Source organism: Bos indicus, chromosome 6, assembly GCF_029378745.1.
Source record: "Bos indicus isolate NIAB-ARS_2022 breed Sahiwal x Tharparkar chromosome 6, NIAB-ARS_B.indTharparkar_mat_pri_1.0, whole genome shotgun sequence".
Taxonomy (NCBI): Eukaryota; Metazoa; Chordata; class Mammalia; order Artiodactyla; family Bovidae; genus Bos; species Bos indicus.
In genome coordinates, this window is record NC_091765.1 from 21,239,817 (window position 1) to 21,256,207 (window position 16,391).

At 35.2% G+C, this 16,391-nt stretch overlaps 1 long non-coding RNA gene across 2 annotated transcripts in view; it reads right to left on the reverse strand.

The window, feature by feature from the left end:
- Positions 1–240: 240 nt before the first annotated feature.
- LOC139183597 (uncharacterized) overlaps positions 241–16,391 on the reverse strand; it is a 34,744-nt gene continuing 18,593 nt past the window's right edge. The window contains exons 2-3 of one of the 2 annotated variants that reach the window (XR_011567094.1): positions 6,741–6,859; positions 241–3,837 (exon numbers count right to left, since the gene is read on the reverse strand). This is a non-coding gene — a long non-coding RNA (uncharacterized lncRNA). Of the gene's footprint in view, positions 3,838–3,881; positions 5,626–6,740; positions 6,860–16,391 lie in introns of those variants that run through there. The other variant, XR_011567095.1, reaches the window with a different exon arrangement.

The following is a 16,391-nucleotide window of genomic DNA, read 5'->3' on the forward strand; positions in this document are numbered from 1 at the left end:
TCCTAGAAACTGAAAATAAATTTTCATATAGAAATAAAAATCATTTATCAAGATACTTTTGGATAATTCTTATTAGTCATGGGAAAATGTTGATAACTTTTGTATCAAGTGATTAGCACAGATTTTGATGATGTTTTCCCACACCAAATTTTTAAAATAAATTCTATACAACTAAATTTAAAATCTTAGAAAATTTGATATAAGGTGACTGCCAACAACACTGGAAATGTTTAGGAGGAAGTATGTTTTAATATTGCTAGAGATACACATAATAAAGAGCTCATTGGGACAGTCAGGATTTTTACATGATACTTTGTACACAGACGTCAGAACCCTTTTACAGTTTTTTCCATAGTTTCACATAAGAAACAATAAACTGTATTTCTTTTATTTTTCAGCTTCACTGCTCTCAGCACCTTGAATTACTCTTCCTGGTTGATTTTTCCTTCTCCTTTCCACTCATCCTTCATCCACACTCCTAAACAGAGTAAAATCTTCTGTCTCTACCATCCTATTCTTTTGTTATGACTTTTTTTTCTTATGGCTTCCAGTAGACTCCTTAGTATCTCTTCCTTAAGCTGTATCCCTATTCCCAATACTGTTGTGACTTGACTATCAGTTATACTTACCCAATAATTCAGAATATATTAAAAAATAGAACTTTAGTGTTAATTAGATGCCCAATGCACATTCTCTCATGCACAGAAAAATAGTTTTGTTGTTCTTAATACAGGAGTAATTTCTGGCCACATTTATGCAATGCCATCCCATGTTAACCTCCAAAGGAAACCAGGGCTAAAATTCTGATTTGAAGTGATTTTGATTTTTTATCGTGTTTTGTTTCCTGGCTGATTGATTAGTATAAATTCCTTTAGTTTCTTAGATTTAATTGTTTGGGACCTGAATGTGGCATTCTTTTAATTTCATATGCTTAATGTTATTCTTTTCTTCAAATAGATAGCACAGAAACAGTATCTTGCATCTTTTTCCTTTCAGATACAACCATTGCCTTGTCAGAAAAGCAGAATATAAATCTCATTCTCTATCATCTTGGTTAGAAACCCATTTATCAATAAATAGTCTTCCTTAAGTTGTCTTTATATTGTCACAATAAACCATCAACAATTTCAAGGAAAGTTGCAATTAAAATATCTTTAAAGAATCATGGTTGTTATGGATACTGCTGAATATTCTACATTGTGGAGTGGTGCATTATTGTGAGATCTAATATTTATCAACCCTTAACCCTATTAAGACCCTATTTTAGGAAAAAAATTATGAAATTTACATTTCAATCTCAGTTCCACAATTCTGAATAATAGCATCAGGTAACAGTTCTTAATGGAATCATTTTGAATGGAATATTTAGTAAATGAGAATATCAGTGGAAAGTGGGAAATTTTTACAATATCAGTAATTAAATCCACTGGCTTATCCCCTCTTATGGTAAAAATCATTCTTGTAACCATTTTTACAATTGAGCTACACTAACTTAATACCTACTAAATACAAAGCATTGTTTATCTTGCCTATAAAAAATAATGGGCAATAACACACATATGCCCCATATATTTATTGATATAATGTGTGTAAATAAGTATGAACAACATATGATGAAATGCTAATTAATCATTAAATGATTTTTTAAGACTGATACTTGCTAATGTGGGTAATATACACCATATGTTTTTAAATGAAAAACTAGAAGACTCAATGTATAAAACATAACTTAAAGAAAACAATTTAAAGATATACTGAAAGGATATATGAGAAATATAATAATTTTCTTTGGATAGGCAATTATTTCTTCATGGTTTTCTGTACTTTCATGATTTCTGTTTCAAGCATATTACATGTCTATAAGAGGAAATGATAAATGTTATTAGAAAATATAATCTAGTCTCAGAAATGGCATGAATATAAATAAGTGTAATACTTTAAAGAGCTCTAGATTTATGTTTATTCAGCAATCTTATTTAATCTTTACTGTTTCAGATGTTTCACTAAGTACTGAGGATGCAGCCTGTACATTCAAGGAGCTTGTCCATTTGTAGCAAAGTGTTTGGGCAGTTCAGACAGACTGCTGTGGTTGACATCCCACACTCTAGGTTCCTGTCATACCAGAGAACCTCCAGGGTCATTACTCACATGAAAAAATTCATATCCTTGTAAATGACATCAAAGAATAATCCAAAAAGCATCACAACATGATCCAATTTGGCAGTTTTTTAAATGATGATTAGACTAATAGAAAACGATTTCTATTTCATATATAAGATATTTGAAGAGGAAAAGAGGCTTAGAAGCACTGCTATCCCAAACATTTGTAGATAATGGAAAGTTATAGTTTATGACTATTGAATTTCTCCTACATTTTAATATAGTATTTGTTGTTCAGTTGCTCAGTTGTGTCCAACTCTTTGCAACCCCATGGACTGCAGCATCCCAGGCTTCTCTGTCCTTCACCATCTCCCAGAGGTTGCTCAAACTCATGTCCATTGAGGCAGTGATGCCATCCAACCGTCTTGTCCTCTGCTGTCCCCTTCTCCTCCTGCCTTCAGTCTTTCCCAGAATCAGGGTCTTTTCTAATGAGTCGGCTCTTCGTCTCTTGGATATAGACTACTATAGGATTTGCTCCATGTTTCCAATTTCATTAGAAGCTGAGAGACTTCCTGTATTCTAGGTGCTGTCCCAGGTCAAGTGGTGACTGGATCAGCGTTAGCTGTTATTATCCCCTCTTTGTGGTAGTATGGACCATATTATTTCTTCTTTACTGGACACTTGCAGTTTGGGAATGTGAATGAAAGGCTGTCCATTATAGTCCTCTGTGCAATATTAGAATGTTGATTTGGAATTTCAAAGCTTGAAAAACAAAATTGGTTTTCATAGAAGAATTAGAGGTAATATTTTGTATATAAGCTCATCTTCCATCATCCATATATAGCTTATTATCTAGTAGATGGGAGTTTATTTGCTTAAAATTAATCCATAACTTTTAATGTTTCTTGCAGACCTAGAAACTTGTGTTCTGCCTCAAAATAGATTTCTGTATGTCTGCTGTGGTGAAGCCTTTTAAACAATGCAATTAAGTCATCAAATAAAGTGATTCAAAATTGTGAGATAATCTAATTGAAAATAATATTAGCCCATCTACTGGGGATACTGGCTTACCCAAGGGTTATGGCCATGGCGTAGATGATTTTGAAGTTCAGTTGTTTACTAAAATGAATTCCATTTATTTGATAATTTTTCAAATTGTAATTCAATTTTGATCAGGGTGGGCTGCTTGGTATCTAGTTGTCTTGCACAGTGATATATTCTGAATTTTACCCTTTTGATTTTGATGCATAATCAACTTAATTTCTAGGTACAAATGGATTGTCTTTTGGTCTGTCTGCCTAATGCACAGGTCAGCAAATTTCTATCAAAGCACATGTGGTTCAACACAAACTGCTAAGTGTTGCAGTGAAATAAGGAAGTGATTTGCTTATTTTCTTCTAAACACTCTCTGTACTGTGCTGTGCTTAGTCATTCAGTCATGTCTAGCTCTTTGTGACCCTTTGGACTATAGCCCACCAGTCTCCTGTTTTCATGGGATTTTTCAGGCAAGAATATTAGAGTGGGTTGCCATTTCCTTCTCCAGGGAATCTTCCAACCCAGGGATCAAATCCATGTCTCCGGTGTCTCCTGCATTGCAGGCAGTTTCTTTACCTGCTGAGCCATGATAGGACTATTTTTACTGTGTTTTTTAAGATCCACAAGGAGCCAGCCAATAAAGGGTATGCTAACAAGAACTTCATAGAGGATATAGTCTTCAGAGGAGATGATGAAATACGGCTGTAGATAGAAAAAGATTTGCAAAAATCATACCATTAGGCTAAGCTACTCCAACATCAAAACAGAAAGTTATAACAAAAAATAAACTGGCATATCTGACAGTAGTTATTAAAAATCTTAAAAGCAGCACAGACCTGGTGTGAGGAAACATTTCTGCATAACTTGGTAGGAGGGGGCATGGTTCCATAATGGGGGCATGATTCTATAACAGAACCACAGACCCTGATTCTCAGCATCTTTGGGATTTACCTAGAGTGTTCAATCATGCCTGCTATTTTTAGCCTGCTCAAAACATTTCTTCCCTAGACTTTTTCTCTGACCTTTCCTATAAAAAAGAAACAGAACAAAACATTTTTCTGACCTTTCCCTAAATCTGGCCAAGTAGGAAAACAATCTGATTAGACTTCTTGCTGTTAGCATGAAGTGAAGTGAAGTCGCTCAGTTGTGTCCAGCTCTTTGCAACCCCATGGACTGTAGCCCACCAGGCTCCTCAGTCCATGGAATTTTCCAGGCATGAATACTGGAGCGGGTTGCCATTTCCTTCTCCAGGGGATCTTCCCGACCCAGGGATCAAAGCCGGGTCTCCCGCATTGTAGGCAGACGCTTTACTGTCTGAGCTACCAGGGAAGCAAACAAATGTTCTGACCACTGTTGTCATCCTGGAATGACATATTCTACAGCACTGTGGTCCATGTCAGGTGTTGCTTACTATGCACGTGTGACTGTGTGTAAGAATGAGTGTGTGTGTGTGAGTATGTTCTAAAAAGGAGATAAAGATAGAAAAATAGATGGCAATGGGGGGAGAGAGACAGACACACAAACTGTGAAACCTGATGTGAACTAAGACTGGATTTCTATATTTAACAGGAAACAGCATTATTGTTTTTGGGGGTTTCTGGAAAGGTTTCCCTGCAAAGCCAAATAATGTTCGTAATTTGTCAGGTTCTATAAATTCATATTTTAGGGATTTATCCCATAAACCTGAAATTTTGCCTTTTATCCTAGCAATTTCATACCTTAGTGTGGAGCAGTTTGCTATAACTTATTCTATTTTTGCACATTCAGTTAATTTTCATGGAATACTCTTTCCCCTTCTCTTATTCCCCACACCTAATGGTTAAAGACCTGGTTTAGTGTCTTTTCCCATTTTAAACTTTCTCTGAGACTTCTTAAGTTGAAATCTTTCTTCTTTGAGTCATGTTTACATGTGGTATTGAACTCTGATGATTATATTTATCATATGATTTATTTTGTATCTTTCTCCCCATCAGATTATGAGTTATTAAGTTTATAATTTATGCCTTCTGTATCTTAATAATTCTAGCATCTGGCACTTGACTCTTACAAATTGTTCATTGAATGAATACATGATTAAATGAGTTTGTGTTGTCAGAGAAGGGGAAAACTTCAAGCATTAAGAAAGCTTTCAGAGAAGGAGAGGTGAGGGAGAAAGACACTGCTGTGTGCACTGAAATGAATTTTACTGTCTTCACAGTTTCATTTAGGGCTGACCCTTTGTGTCAGTTACCACCTGGGCCGAGCTCTGTGTACCTACAATCATGCCCTTGATTTGCAACCAAGGCTGCTGCTATTCGTAGAACCCGTAGGAGATTCAGACTCTCAGAGTCCGTTGAAAGGCTTTTCTTAAAAGAGCATTTCTGCTGCTGCAACCGCCTATTATGATTTGTCCTTTGTGATAATTTCCCAGAAGTCTTCACCAAATTCTTTGTTCAATTAATCCTGGAAGATCTTCAGTGCACAAACAGACAGCTTTAAGGTACTGAGGACCTAAAAGAAATAATTTTGCACATAGGTAAACAATCTCCTTTTAGACATATTATAGACTTTTGACTGGGAGAGGTAATTTACAACAGCTCAAGTTAATGACTGTCAATGTCAACAAATACAGCTCTGCCATGACATAGGGATTATCAAGGTAAAAGGTGAAAGTTTCTGGGTTGATTTAACAATGGGCATTTGTAAACATGTATAAATAAATCAAATTTAAAAGAGTTCTTTCCATAAGAATACTTTATCTGCAATTAAAACTCGCCCTAGAAAAAAAAGAGAGAAGCAATTTTCAACTTAAATACTTGTAAGTACTGTACTCTAGAGAACTCAAAAGCAGTTCAAAGTCAGTGTTAGGGTTGCTATTCTCTTTCAGAGGAGATACTGCCAAAACAAGAACTACTTCATAGCACTTGTGTGATAGAGATGCTAGAAGACTTGTAACACTCTATCTTCCTCACTTACCTGCTCTTATTTATTCACAGGATGCACTGGTTATTTCTTATTGTCTGAGTAATATTGAGAGGTTTTATCATATTAATTTTAGGACTATTTAACTTAAAACTTTGACAACTTGGTTATTCCTCAGAGATTTTTATATAAGTAAATTGGCCTTTCCAGCAAAACAGAAAGTTCTCTTAGAAGTTTGAGATCATGATATATACTTTTTCCCAATGTATTGTGCTAGGTACATAGAATCTTGTGGAACTGAATTAGTTTGTAATAGGATAGTTGGGAAACCTCCCTAGCTTTTGATAAATGAATGAATATCTGGATTCTTTTCCCTGGATATAATTGTGTGGATGTTAGAGAAGTGATGGTATGGGCTGATTCTCTGAAACTAAAATTAACAGACTGAGAATTCTTATGAAGACATAATCTGATTGCTTTTCATGTATGGAAATACAACCTAGATATGAAAAGAGCTGGGTACAAGGACAATAGAATTTTGAGGAGAAACTCTTAAGTTCTAATTCCTTCTTTTCTCATATTGCACTGCATGGGTTGTTGCTTACAGTAAGAAACAACAGCAGCAACAGTACCACCAGCACAGCACCAGAAGGTAGGAAAATGGGTGGTAAGATGGTAGGAAAATAGCAGAATGGAACTCTTACCTTGCTGTTGTAGAAGGTGAATAACAGTAGATTCTCAGGCATTTTGGCTGGCTCTTCCCCACCATTGCTGCTAGGACCACAGAGGAGGAATGGAGGATCCCTAAGGGTAGCGTTGCTGACTGTGGAGAGAGATCCACAAAGAGTAGTTCAACAAAGCTTGTAAAGTTAGAAAATCTCCAATTTGAGGTAAATCCCTCTACCTTACATCGCATAAAGAAGAGTTGGCGGGCCAAAAACAATATAAACGAAAAATTAAATGTAAGGCAAGTATAATCAGTATTCTCAAAGAGATAAAGGAAAATAGTGGAAAAGACAAGCATAACAACATTTTAAAGAGAAAAAGACTCAACATAAGGATTAAAATATGAGAATGAGTAACAGTGGATAACAAATTAGTGACTTTAAAGATTAAATTGAGGAATTCAAAAAAATTTATCAGGAAAGAAAAAGAATAGAAAAACAAATTAGGGATGTGAAGGACGAGTATGCACATGTTAACTACCACCTTAAAGGTTTTTTCCAGAAAACCAATTGGAAAAAAAGTGGCAGGGAGGAAGTATTTAAAGAAATGGTGAACTAGAATTTCTAAGAATTAGAGAGAGATAAGCATCAACAAGTTTCATAGTACTAAAGCCTTAGGACAATTAAAAAAATACAAACATACTAGAGTGAATTTTAAAACATCGAAGACCTTTCTTAAAGTTTCCAATAGAAAGAGCAGATTATTTAAAAAGAAACAAGAAATGGACTGTAACATACTTCTCAATGTTAATCTTATATGCAAAATACATGTAACATTTGTTTTATGAATAAGAAGAGCAACGTTGTTAAAGAATCAGAATAAAAGAACTTGAAATCTAGACTACTATATTCAATAATAGTAATTTAACTGTAAAGGAAACATACTTAAATATTTTTAGACAAATGAGCTCAGAAGATTCATCAAGCAAATGGCTCTTTTGAAAACTCTTTCAGAAGTATACCAAAAAGTTGTCAAATAAACCTAGGAAGATCTAAAAAATATATAGAATGTAGAGGTGAGGAAATCACTTAGTAAGTTTTCTTGCTGTTAAAACAAACCTAAAATCCATAAAAGATCCATAAATCTAAGAGTTAAAAATGTAGAAAATACAAATGTGGTGGTGGAACTGAAAGTATGTCATGGAGAGTTTAGATGATCAGGGTAGTGATAAGCGTAACAAATGGGTAGAAAGTAAAAAAAAAAAAAAATTAATTAATGGAGACATATATCATCTCCCTGGTAACCAAATGAGGAAATTAAATTCAATATTAACTTTTATACAGTGAGAAGAACGTCAATAAGTCCAATGGAAAGTATGGAAGAAGAATTAAAGTATAAAAAATGTTAATAGAAAAAGTCAATAAAATATGAAGATAGAAATGAGTGCCACCAACAGTTGTGATAAATGTAAATGTGTTAAATTCACTGACAAAACAGATCTTTAAAATGAATTAGAAAATTATCCAACAATATATAAAATCTAAAGAAACAGTTCAAATAAAAGATAACAAAAATTGAGAATAAATATATGACTTAAAATTACCAAAACAAAAATGTATTATTTTCTTAGAACCAAGCCTCTCATTGTAGACAACTAAAAAGCAGATTAAATTTTAAAATTATTTCTGTATTCATAGAAGAGTTGATAAGACAGGCCAAAATTAAAGGGAAAAATAAGAACCAAAAGAAAGCAAGTACAAAAGCTATTTTGACTAAAATCTGGCAAGTTTGAAATATGCCTCTTCTTTGGGAACTATACTTTTTCTACTGAGGTTCTTGTCCACACATGCAGAAATCTACAAGTGTCTGGGAATTTACTCTCCTTCTGTATAGCCTGTGACTTGTGGCTGACAGATACAGGAGTATGACAGCTTAGTTTACTTGCCCTAGACATCTGTGAAGTGTAACTGTAGAGTTCCTCTGCAGGATCTGGCTGAAGCTATGCTCTATAGGTCTTTGTTTGAGATTATACTCTTGCTTTGTTCTCTTCCCTCTCCTGCTTCCCTTTCATATAAATGTATGAGCAATGTGCAAGGTTTATAATGAGCAAGTCCTTCATGGCTAAAACAGCAGTGTGTGTATTTGGTGGTATATTTGAGAAGTGAGGCAACAGAGAGAAGGTAGGGATTGTGGAAGGAGAAGTTGTGTCATTGGGCATAAGACTGAAAAAGTAAGCTGGAACTGAGTTTTGCAGCATCATTAACACCAAACTAAGTAGATTCAGTTATGCTCCAGGTAATGGGAAGTCAGTGAAGGATTTTTAAGAATAGGACTGATGTGATAAGTCCTACATTTTACAGCAAAATTGTTGGAACCATGAAAGATAATATGAAAGTTTTCATTGAAGTCCAAAGAAAAGAACTGAGCTGAGTCAGAGAATAAAAAGGACTGTAAGAATGGGAAACAAATTAGAGATGAAATCCACAAGACAAATTCACCATTTACATGTGAGAAAGGGTAGGGGGAAGAGTTAAAAATGACTTCAAAACTTGCTTGTTAAATTAGGTAGCTTATTTATTGATATATGGAAGGAAGAATGAGAAACAAGTTTTGACAAGAAAGATATTGAGTTCAATTTTTTATTTTTGAGATACATACTGAATAACCATGTGAAAATAAGTAAAACCTGTAAATGGGAGTATATGATTGTAGTTTAATTTTAGAGACTGGTGAAAATCTATAAAGTGTGAAAGCTGAGGAAACAGTCCTGGGTAAAAGCAACATGTAAGGAGTAGAAGAAAGAGTTGAGCAAAACAGACATAGACAAGAGGTAACAGAAATAGATAAGAGCAGATTTTGGTAGTATCATAAAAAACAACAGATGAGAAAGGAGTGAAAAATATGAGGGTAGTTGCCATAAAATGCTGCAATAAAGACTGAACATGTACTCTTCTGCTTGGCAATTAGAATGTCATTGATAACTTTTTTTACATATAGCTTTAAGAGAGACTTAAAAGTAAAAATAGAGACTAGTCTTTTTTTTAATTTTTAAATACAGACTACTCTTTAAGGAATTTGGACTGTGAAGGGTGGGACAATATCAAGAATTGACTTTTTAAAGAATGGGAATAACTAAGCATGATTAGTTATGGAAGTTAGGAAAATAAGAAGGGGCCAATGGAGAGGTTGATGTTGAATAAGTGAAACATTTAATTAGAAAAGGAAGCAAGAATATACAATGGATTAAAGACAATCTCTTTAACAAGTGGTGCTGGGAAAACTGGTCAACCACTTGTAAAAGAATGAAACTAGAGCACTTTCTAACACCATACACAAAAATAAACTCAAAATGGATTAAAGATCTAAACATAAGACCAGAAACTATAAAACTCCTAGAGGAGAACATAGGCAAAACACTCTCCGACATACCTCACAGCAGGATCCTCTATGACCCACCTCCCAGAATATTGGAAATAAAAGCAAAAATAAACAAATGGGACCTAATTAAACTTAAAAGCTTCTGCACAACAAAGGAAACTATCAGCAAGGTGAAAAGACAGCCTTCAGAATGGGAGAAAATAATAGCAAATGAAGCAACTGACAAACAACTAATCTCAAAAATATACAAGCAACTCCTACAACTCAATTCCAGAAAAATAAATGACCCAATCAAAAAATGGGCCAAAGAACTAAATAGACATTTATCCAAAGAAGACATACAGATGGCTAACAAACACATGAAAAGATGCTCAACATCACTCATTATCAGAGAAATGCAAATCAAAACCACTATGAGGTACCATTTCACGCCAGTCAGAATGGCTGCGATCCAAAAGTCTATAAATAATAAATGCTGGAGAGGGTGTGGAGAAAAGGGAACCCTCTTACACTGTTGGTGGGAATGCAAACTAGTACAGCCACTATGGAGAACAGTGTGGAGATTCCTTTAAAAACTGGAAATAGAACTGCCTTATGATCCAGCAATCCCACTGCTGGGCATACACACTGAGGAAACCAGAAGGGAAAGAGACACTTGTACCCCAACGTTCATCGCAGCACTGTTTATAGTAGCCAGGACATGGAAGCAACCTAGATGTCCATCAGCAGATGAATGGATAAGAAAGCAGTGGTACATATACACAATGGAGTATTACTCAGCCATTAAAAAGAAGACATTTGAATCAGTTCTAATGAGGTGGATGAAACTGAAGCATATTATACAGAGTGAAGTAAGCCAGAAAGAAAAACACCAATACAGTATACTAACGCATATATATGGAATTTAGAAAGATGGTAACAATAACCCTGTATACAAGACAGCAAAAGAGACACTGATGTATAGAACAGTCTTTTGGACTCTGTGAGAGAGGGAGAGGGTGGGGAGATTTGGGAGAATGGCATTGAAATACGTATAATATCATATATGAAATGAGTCACGAGTCCAGGTTCAATGCACGATACTGGATGCTTGGGGCTGGTGCACTGGGATGACCCAGAGGGATGGTATGGGGAGGGAGGAAGGAGGAGGGTTCAGGATGGGGAACACATGTATACCTGTGGCGGATTCATTTTGATATTTGGCAAAACCAATACAATATTGTAAAGTTTAAAAGTAAAATAAAATTAAAAAAAAAAAGAAAAAAAACATGGCAGTGAAATTGAATGTATATGAGCTAACGTGTAAATGTTACTCTAAATGGAGTCCACCAGTTGATTCTGAAATCCATATGTAAACTCAAGAGACTACTGTTTACATCAATTGGGCTACTAATTCATCAAATTGTCAGTTGATTCTGACAAAAATGAGGAAAGAGAATTCTTTTCCATCAATAGCGGTGGGACAACTGGATATCAATATGCAAAATTTTGCATCTGGATGCTTAATTCACATTAGACACAACATTTAACTCAAAATAGATCAAAGACCTAAAGGTAAGAGCTAAAACTATAAAATTTGTAGAAGAAAACACAAGTAAATCTTTGTGACTTTGGATTATATAGTGATTTTTTTAGCTATGAGATGAAAACCACAAGCAAAAAAAGGAATGGAATCAAAATTTTTAGATTTTTGTGCTTCAAATGACATCGTCAAAAAATTAAAGAGAGAAAATATTTGCAATCCCACTTTTGATGAGGTCTGTATCCAGAATATATGAAGCTCATTAAAAAAAAAGTAAATAACCCAATTAAAAATGGGCAGAGGACTTATAAATAAATTTCTCCAAGAAGATACAGGAACATTTAATAAACACATTAAAGATGTTCAACATTATTAATCACCACAGGAATGCAAATCAAAGCCACAACGAGATACCACTTCACAACTCACTATGATAGTTATAGTAAAAAGAAAAATAACTGACAATTAAAAAAACTGGTGAGGATGTAAAGAAATTGAAACCCTCAAACATTGCTGGTGGGAATGTTAATTGGTGCAACTACACTGGAAAATAGTGTGGCAGTTCCTCAAAATGTTAGATATAGCATTACCAGATGACCTACAAATCCACTCAAGTATCTACACAAACAAAAACATGTCTACATCAAAACTTGTGTGCAGATGTTCACAGCATCCTTATGCATAATAGCCAAAAAGAGGACACAACCCAAATTTCCAACAACCGCTGAATGAATAAACAAAATGTGGCATATCTATTTAATAGAATAATATTAGGGAAATCAAAGGAATGGAGTACTGGTAACTGCTACTATATGAATGAACCAAAAAACAGTATGCTATGTAAAGAAAGCCAGTCTTAAAAAACCATATAGAGCCTGGCCCCTTTTATATGAAATGTCTAGACTAGGCAATTCTGTGAAGACAGAAAGCAGATTATTGGTTGTCTGGGGCTGGCAGTGAGGAGGTTTGCTGAGGGTAAATTAGAGGTAAATGCTAATGGGTATAGATTTCTTTTTGAGGTAATGAAAATGTCCTAAATTTAGATTGCAGTGATAGTTGAAAACTCAGTAAACTAAAAACCACTGAACTTTAAATGAGTTAATATCATGGTATAATTTTATCTCATTAAGCTGTTTAATTATTGCTTATCACAGAAAATGTACTGATTAGGTTCTAGTAGAAAGGTTTTTATTTTTCTGGAATTTTTTCCAAGATTTTTCTCAGCTTGGGCCATAGAGTGAAGGAATTTTATACTATTGTTTAGAAAGAGTGACTAAACTGTAGATCTGGGTTTTTGCTAGAATGTTCTATAACTATGTTTTCCTCCTCAGAGAATGAAACAAACGCTATGGAACCAAATAATTTTTAGGATGAAAAGTCCATATGGCCTATCATTGTGTATTTACAGTTTGTTGGCTTGACATTCATAATTGATTGGAATTTCTTTGGAAATTGGAACTTCTACTCTGAGATTATGAATGAAAATTAATATTTTCCAACTTGACTCTTAAAGGTAACTTGACCTGCAAAGATAAAAGTCTTTACATCTGAGGTCAATGCACTGATCAGTCTGGCTTGCAGTGTTTATTGCTAGACAATGGAAAACACAGATGATACAATGGAGCCTGGCGGGTTACAGTCCTTGAAGTTGCAAAGAGTTGGACATGACTGAGTGACTGAACACACCGCACACACGAGGTGATGTCAGTCTTATTCATGCTATTATAATTTACTTTAAAGGCCAAATTAATGTTTTTTGACAGGACATTAAATTTTCACCTTTATAAACTAAGAAAACAGAATTACCTTGGATAGTCTTTTTAAAATCTATTGCAATGTATGCATTTCTAAACAAACAATTTTTTAAAATTATTTTAAACAGCTAGGATTTAGAACAGCTTGGAGCTTAAATCTCATGGCACTCAAGACTCTTAAAACAGGACCACTATTCTAATCGTTATGGACTGATGGTTTTGTTTTTTTTTTTTTTATTTATTTAGCCTATGAATATAATTTTCCAATACCAATTGTTGACAAATCTGGTGTTCCTACAGTAGAGTTCAATCACTCAGTTGTGTCCGACTTTTTGTGATTCCCAAGGACTGCAGCATCCAGGCTTCCCTGTCCATCACCAAATCCTGGAGCTTGCTCCTTCCAAATTCATATGTTAAAATCCTAACCCCCAATATGATAGTATTAGAAGGCAAGGCAGGGCTTTGCGGGTAATTAGGTCATGAGGGTTCCACCCTCATGAATGGGATTAGTGCCTTATAAAAAGAGACCCCAGAGAACTTTCTAGTTCTCTTTTGGTCATGTGAAGATATAAGGAGAAGTCTGCAGTCTAAAAGAGAGTTCTCACCAGAACTTAACCATATTGACAACTTGATCTTAGATCTCCAGTCTCCAGAACTGTCTATGGTACATAGACAACCTGTTATAGCAGCCTGAACTGCCTAGGCTATTAGTCAATTCTCTTGTACAAAATTAAAAATCGATTTATAGTTTGTACTATACAGTCCATGGAATTCTCCAGGCCAGAATACTGGAGTGGGTAGCCTTTCCCTTCTCCAGGGGATCTTTCTAACCCAGGGATTGAATGGGGTCTCCTGCATTTCAGGCAGATTCTTTACCAACTGAGGTATCAGGAAATCTCCACAATTTGTACAGATATACACTAAAGGCACCTACTCAAGTTCAAATAACATACAAACCCTATGTTTCTAATTTGGAGTTGTACTATTTATTTAGTGCAGAAGATAGTTAAAAGAAGCTTCTTTACCCAACTGCATTTGAATTTTTCCAGAAAATGAAACCTTTGTTATAAGATGCTCAAGAAAGAAAGCTCAGTTCTCTAGTAAAATTCAGCATCAAACAAGAGTCTGTCTCCACAGTGAATGAAGTGCCAAAGTGGAACACCTCAGGGTGAGACTCATTGAAATAACACACCCCATAGTAAGTCACAGGCCAGGTCATGAGTTTTATATAATCTTTGGACTTGAAATGGCAGTACCCCTGCCAAGCAAACACAAGCCCTCCTTGGAGGAAAGTACCATTATTGTGTGTGCACACCAAGTTGCTACAGTTGTGTGTGACTCTTTGCAGCCCCATGGACTGCAGACTGCCAGGCTCCTCTATCTATGAGATTTCCCAGGCAAGAACATTGGAGTGGGTTATAATTTCCTCCTCTAGGGGATCTTTCCTACCCAGGGATCAAACTCAAGTCTCCTGCAGCTCCTGAATTGGCAGGTAGATTCTTTACCACTAGTACCACCTGAGAAGCCCATCATTATTGTAGTCTTCAAAATATTTTCAGAATAATTTTTCAAATACAAAGTCTAGAATGTAGCAAAAAAAAAAAAAATCAGACATACAAGGAAATAAATTCTGAATTTCAGAAAAAGAAACAAAATAGTTTCAGTTAAGTTCAGTTGCTCAGTCGTGTCCGACTCTTTGAGACCCCATGAATTGCAGCACGCCAGGCCTCCCTGTCCATCACCAACTCCTGGAGTTCACCCAAACTCATGTCCATCGACTCAGTGATGCCATCCAGCCGTCTCATCCTCTGTCGTCCCCTTCTCCTCCTGCCCCAATCCCTCCCAGCATCAGAGTCTTTTCCAATGAGTCAACTCTTCGCATGAGGTGGCCAAAGTACTGGAGTTTCAGCTTCAGCATCATTCCTACCAATGAACACCCAGGACTGATCTCCTTTAGAATGGACTGGTTGGATCTCCTTGCAGTCCAAAGGACTCTCAAGAGTCTTCTCCAACACCACAGTTCAAAAGCATCAATTACTTGGCACTCAGCTTTCTTCACAGTCCAATTCTCACATCCATACATGACCACTGGAAAAACCATAGCTTTGACTAGATGGACCTTTGTTAGCAAAGTAATGTCTCTGCTTTTGAATATGCTATCTAGGTTGGTCATAACTTTCCTTCCAAGGAATAAGCGTCTTTTAATTTCATGGCTGCAGTGATTTTGGAGCCCCCAAAAATAACGTCTGACACTGTTTCCACTGTTTCCCCATTTATTTGCCATGAAGTGATGGGACCAGATGCCATGATCTTCGTTTTCTGAATGTTGGGCTTTAAGCCAACTTTTTCACTCTCCTCTTTCACTTTAATGAAGGCCTTATAACAGAGAATATAGGTTAAATTACAACAAAATTGGAGCCTATTACCTGCTCAGCTATAATACAAATAGTGAGTAGAGTTATGTATTCAGGAAGATATCTAGGGTCAAGTTAGAATAAGGAGCACTAATTTTTTTAATTCATAACTTCCAAAAATAAGAAAACTGTTTTTTGAAAACTACTAATAATTTGACCTAAGTAAAAGAGGTATAGAAAACTCAATATTTTCTTCATTTAATTAGAACCTCTTGTCCTACAGGGAAGACTTACGTTTCATCTTCAGATTCTATAATTATGAATAAATTGTTGAGGCAAATGTTGTTTTAAATAAAGTAAAATTGAGCTTATATTAGGTTGTACCCATGTATAAAATTTTTATTGGTTTTCTTCAAAGATCAATTGAGATTTTAGGCTAAAGGAAAGTTACAAATAGGATCAAAGCTACAAGGTGATGAAAAATGATGAAAGTAATAAACAAAGATCCTTTGTGAAAAAATTTAAGAATCATGGATGTAATAGACACAATGCAAAGGATTAAAATCTATATTGGATGTAAAGGATGTAAATCTTTAATGTGGTTATGTACAAGGTTCCTAAGAGCTTGCTTTATATAATAAAAAATAACTTATGTGCTCTCTAATACAAACTTTGTAGACT